Genomic DNA, 6,000 nt, shown 5'->3' on the forward strand with positions numbered 1-6,000 from the left:
ATGTGTTGTTGAGCTATAAAGATATCAGAATACAGTGTTTTCTAAGGTAGTTTTTTTTCTAAGATAGAATCAAACTGCAAATCCGATTGAAAGCCTTTTGGTAAATATTTTTCCTATCTTCAGAATCAAGCTTCTGTCCTGTATATACCTTCTTCAAAGATTTAAGGCAATAGTATATGTGAATTATTGTAAACGAAAATAATGCGTTTGCCCAATGGTGAATGTGAATCCTTCTTTAAAAAGAATGCATCTGCTCGGAATAATGCAATGGTAAATGTGTCCTTCTTCAGTGGGTGTTTCACCAAATAACTAATGTTATTATTTGTTCTTTTATAAAATGTATATGCCCTGAATATGATAATGGGGGATGTGGTCCATTCTTGAAAAAAAAAGAAGGCATTATCTGCTCCATTCTCATTACACCGCGTCTGTCCGGTGATTTAAAGAAGGCGTTGTCTCATTTTTTCACTTTATTCCAGACAAACGAGTTCATTTAAAGAAGGGGCTATCTATCCTCTTTGCCTTATACCGGGCAAATGTGTTTATTTGAGGAAGACATTATCACTTCCTTTCCCCAAATACCGGGCGATGCTATTATTTAAAGAAAGCATTATCTTCTTCCGTCGTCTTATATTGGACAGACGGGTTCATTTTAAGAAGACATTCCCTTGGCTTTAAACCGGGCAGATGCGTTCATCATACCGAGCAAACTTATTTATTCAAAGAAAGCATTATCTATTTGGTCTTATACAGACCAAATGCGTTCATTCAAAGAAAGCATTGCCTTCTTTCAGCACATTGTCTTCATCTTCAATTGTTCTACATTCTATCTGAAACTTGGACTGTTTTCCAACTTAGTGTTCTATTATTATTTACACAGTTATTGAAAGCTTCCCCGTACCTACCAGTTTCATGATTGTCTTGTGTAGCAAGTACAATGGATACACTGTGCACAAGGAGCTGAAAATGCCTTCCACCCTAAGGGATCTTAGGCCGACCATAGAATCGAACTCGCAACCTCCGAATCGGCAATCATACGCCTTTGCTCGCATGGCTTATCACCTTGTGCCGCACTCAAAAAGAAGGGTGGTGCATTCGGGGAAATGTTACATTCGGGGAATTGTTACATTCGGGGATTTGTTACATTCGGGGAATTGTTATTCGGGGAAATTGCATTCGGGGAAATTGCATTCGGGGAATTGTTATTCGGGGAATTGTCGTACAATCGACTTTTTAGTTATGAATCAATGAGGTCCAAAACATTGCAATTTTCAGTCTTCTTCTTATTCATATTCTCCTTCTTCTACTTCTTATTCTTCTTCTTCTTCTTCTTCTTCTTCTTCTTCTTCTTCCTCAATGGCTCTACATTCCACTTGAAACTTGGCCGCTCTTCAACTTCTTTTCAACAACTGTTCTATTAGCATTTCCTCAGTTATTAATTGAAAGCATGAGTTGAGTATGTATGTAGACAGTTCTTGGCTTTCAGTCTGAATAAGGATCATAAACGGATATCCGTTCTAAACCTAACGTTTCGGTCACATTTATTGTGCCTTTTTCAAAGGATAGAAAACACTCCGTTCACTCGTTTGACTAATGCCTCATATTTCTTTTTCAGCAGTTGTTTCCATCAGACCATCTGTTGTTTCAACTATTCATCGGTCACGGTTCAAATGTGTTCGTTTGTTTTTATCTCATTGTATTTCGGCCAAATTATTGATTATTTCCGTTTTTGTGCAGTTAAATACTTCGTTTCGGACAGAAACGAAGTATTTGGCGCACAAGTGACGTTGCAGAAGAAGTGTAGGAGGTAATCAAATCAATATAATTTGAACTCTAAAATACCGCCAACGCATGCGAATTGGCAACACCGGTGATATTTGACAAATGATCATGCTGAGGGCATTAGTCAAACGAGTGAACGGAGTGTTTTCTATCCTTTGAAAAAGGCACAATAAATGTGACCGAAACGTTAGGTTTAGAACGGATATCCGTTTATGATCCTTATTCAGACTGAAAGCCAAGAACTGTCTACATAACCTCAATCACAGTCGACTCCTTAAACACGTTGAGTATGTATCTTGTGTGGCAAGTACAATTGATACACTATGCCCAGGGTGTCAATAATGTTTCCAACTCGAGAATCGAACTCACCATCTCCGGATTGGCTATCCTACGCCTTTGCTCGCAAGGCTACTGGAGAGCCCGCAGTTATTCTCAGTCATTTAGAGTGAACAGAGGAAACAAACAGTCGTAGAACTCTATCATTAAGTAAAGTTGATAGATATTGTCATTTAAGCCCAGAAACGCAGAAAGCGTTGAAAAACAAAACATTTGCACATTGTTTGATGATAGGTAAACTTTCAATTATATTCTATTTGATTTATCGCGAGTTCGGTTGTACTCTGGAGTTTTTTTTAGAAAACAATAAAAACCGAAAAATTTTTTTTTAACTTTTACAATGCGTTCCAATAAACACAAATATATGTGATTTGTTGAAAATAATGGAATCTGTTAAGGAGCTAATACTATTTTGTCGTCAATCATGTGTTTTTTAAGTACATTTTATAGGTCGTTTGGCCGAAACCCATTCGGCTGAAAACCATTGGCCGAGAGCCACTAGGCCAAACAAGCCATTAGGCCGAAACCAATCTGGCCGAAAGTTATTTGGCCGAATAGTTCATTTGGCTGAATAGGTCATTTGTCCGAACATGTAATTTGGCCGAGCAGGACATTTAGTCGAATAGGTCATTTGAAAAGTGAGAAATGATGTGTGAAAAGTGAGACGTCTCACTTCTCACTACTTACATGGGTTAGACAAAAAGGTTGAGATAGGCCAAATTTTATCGAAGTTCAAATCAGCATAACTTTGCGATTTTGATAAAACTGGGACCATAGGAGGCGGAAACTCTTCTAGTATACTTAATATCCCATGAATTCGATCGAAGGGTATTCGGCCAAACGGCCCTTCACCATGTTAAAACATCGGGCCTATTTCGCGATTTGGAACACTTACTGAAAAAAACACAGTAGGGTTACGGCTGATATTCCTGGCAGGGTCCCATTCCCGGCAAACTCGAAATATAGAAACATTATTTTGAAAAACTGCTCCGTAATCGTATGTGCTCACTCGACAATTCAGGGTAACTGTTCTGGACTTCATCACATAGCCCCCATGTTCATCACATCAAAAACAAAGAAATAAAAAGAAATTCAATATGTTTAATATTTTTGTGATTGGAAAAATACGTACTATTTCAAAAACATAAAATTTAGAAATTCATATGTAAACACATGCTCCAATGTGCAGAACAGCAATATGGCTAGTTCTCGACAGACGATAGCGTCGATGAAAAATATCCATTGCTTAGATATGCAGAGATGTTGAAATAAAGTTCAAAACACCGATTTCAGCTGACCCCGCATCATCTTCCAACTAAACAAATGTCACGAATAAGCCTGTTAATTGTAAGTTCGTAAAATCAACCTGGCGACCGGTTTTATGTCTTGAGAGTGTAAAATAAAATATCTTGAAAACCGAAACAAATGTCAAAAAATGACATGTTATCAGCAAGTCGTGAGAATGTAATACAAAACATTTTTTATGATTAAAAAGCAGTATGTTTAACAAAAACCCCTTCACAACTTACATCGAACATGTTATGTCTTGTATTTCATCTTTCTAACCGTTATAAAAAGTTACCGCTCAGCTTCTGAGACGTGCAGACGTGTTTCCGATTGCGCTCTTGGAAAGTCAAGTGATCGATTACAGTGGTTAAAGTTCGATTCCGTCTGTTCCGCGTCGCGCGCTTTAGTGATCCGCGATGAGGCGAGAAAATACTTTTTACATTGACTATTCGAGTTTCCCGGTGAAGCCGTCATTCGAAAAGGTTCACGGCTTTTGCCGCACGGTACTCGGCCTGAAGAAAGAAGAAGTGTTGAGACTACAGTGCCACAGAGGTGAACAATGTGCGTTCGTCAAGGTTGACAACCTGGCGCTCGCACAACGAATAGTGCAAGAACATGACGAAAAGCATGAAGTGGAGCACGCGGGGAAAAAATACAAGCTTCGCATCACCATGGAAGATGGATGTGTAGAGGTCAAAGTCCACGACCTGCCAGAAAACGTCCCGAAGAAAAATCGTGGAATTCTTGAGTGCGTTCGGTGAAGTGTTTTCGTTACGAGAGCTAACATGGGGAGAAGGGTTCGAGTTCGGTGGGATACCGCTCGGCATTTGGTCGGCCCGAATGCTAGTCCATCGAAACATCGATTCGTGGGTAACGATCGATGGAGTGAGTGACGGCTAGCGTACGACGGCTATTATCAGCAGCCACAAATGATCACCACCATCAAACGGCTGAAAGGGGAAATGTTGGCACTGCAGCGTAATTTCTCCCACATGTTTATGCGCATCAACGAGACGCACGTGGCCGGCGAGCCAATGTCGATCTTCCAGCTGGGGGAAAGACGACGGAAGAAAACAACGATCTCGCAGCTACAGACGGGAGAAGACGAAATCATCGTCGAGCCTCAAGCGATCGAGGCAAATCTGTTTGGTTTTTCTCGAGCCTGTACCAAAAGAAACAGCAGCAAACGACGGCAATGTCAACAACGGGGAAGATTTTTCTTGCGTACGTGTTTCCAACCGAACGATCCACTGAATGAAGAGTGCATGGAGGAGATACAAACACCAGACATTCTGTCTGCTATCAGGGCGAGCGCACCCAAACGATCTCCCGGTGCAGACGGGATCCCACGAGAATTTTATCTCCGGATGTTCGACGTCATCCACCGTGAGTTGAACATGCTTATGAATAAAGCACTCAACGGAAATCTTCCCCATGCCGTCGTGGAGGGCGTTATCGTGTTAGTGAAGAAGAAGGGAGGCGACAACACAACCCGAGCGTACCGGCCCATATCGCTGCTCAACAGCGGTTATAAATTGCTCTCCCGCATCTTGAAAAACAGTATGGAACGCATTATGCAGGCCCACCGCGTCCTAAACAACGGACAGAAATGCTCAAAAGCAGAGCGAAACATCTTCCAGGCCACTCGCTTTGAAAGATCGGATCGCCAGTCTCCGTCATCACCGTCGCGCTGGTAAGCTCATCAGCTTCGATCTGGAGAACGCCTTCGATCGGGTGCGGCACTCGTTCCTTTTCGAAACCATGCGGTCGCTCGGGTTCAACGAGGAACTCATCTCTCTTCTCTCGAACATAGCCAGTCGGTCCACATCCCGGCTGCTTATCAATGGGCACCTCTCTCGATCGTTTGAGATCACACGGTCGGTGCGGCAAGGCGACCCGTTGTCCATGCATCTGTTCGTGCTTCATCTCCATCCACTGGTGTGTAGGCTTGAGCAAGTGTGGGGATGATCTGCTCGTTGCCTATGCCGACAACATCAGCGTCATCGTAACGTCACCGTGGCAGATCGAGGCGATGAGGGAAGTTTTTCGGCGTTTTGGTCTTGCCGCCGGCGCGAGACTGAATTTGCGCAAAACAGTTGCGGTAAATGTTGGGTTTTGCGAAGGGAATATGTTTGAAACCCAGTGGCTACAAACTACTCATGCAGTCAAAATTTTGGGTATTTCCTTCGCAAACTCAATACGCTTGATGACATCGATGAATTGGAACGCGATGGTGGGAAAGTTTGCGCAACAAATGTGGCTACAATTTTTGCGCAAGCTTACACTGCGCCAGAAGGTAATCACGCTGAATACGTTCGGCACGTCGAAATTGTGGTATACCTTTCTTCGGTGCTGCCTCCGCTTGGCGTGCACACAGCAAAAATCACATGGACGATGGAATCTTTCTTATGGAGAGGAATAGTCGCCCGCAACATGTTCGAAAGAAGAACCACGGTGACTTAGGCTTGCAAGATCCGGCACTGAAAGCAAAGAGTCTTGCGATAAATAGACATATAACAGAGATCGATTCCATTCCTCACTATAAATCCTTTATTTTCCACGCAAATCCTCGCCCAGCAACTTCAATAGACAATC

The sequence above is a fragment of the Armigeres subalbatus genome, chromosome 3 (assembly GCF_024139115.2).
Source record: "Armigeres subalbatus isolate Guangzhou_Male chromosome 3, GZ_Asu_2, whole genome shotgun sequence".
NCBI classification, from domain to species: Eukaryota; Metazoa; Arthropoda; class Insecta; order Diptera; family Culicidae; genus Armigeres; species Armigeres subalbatus.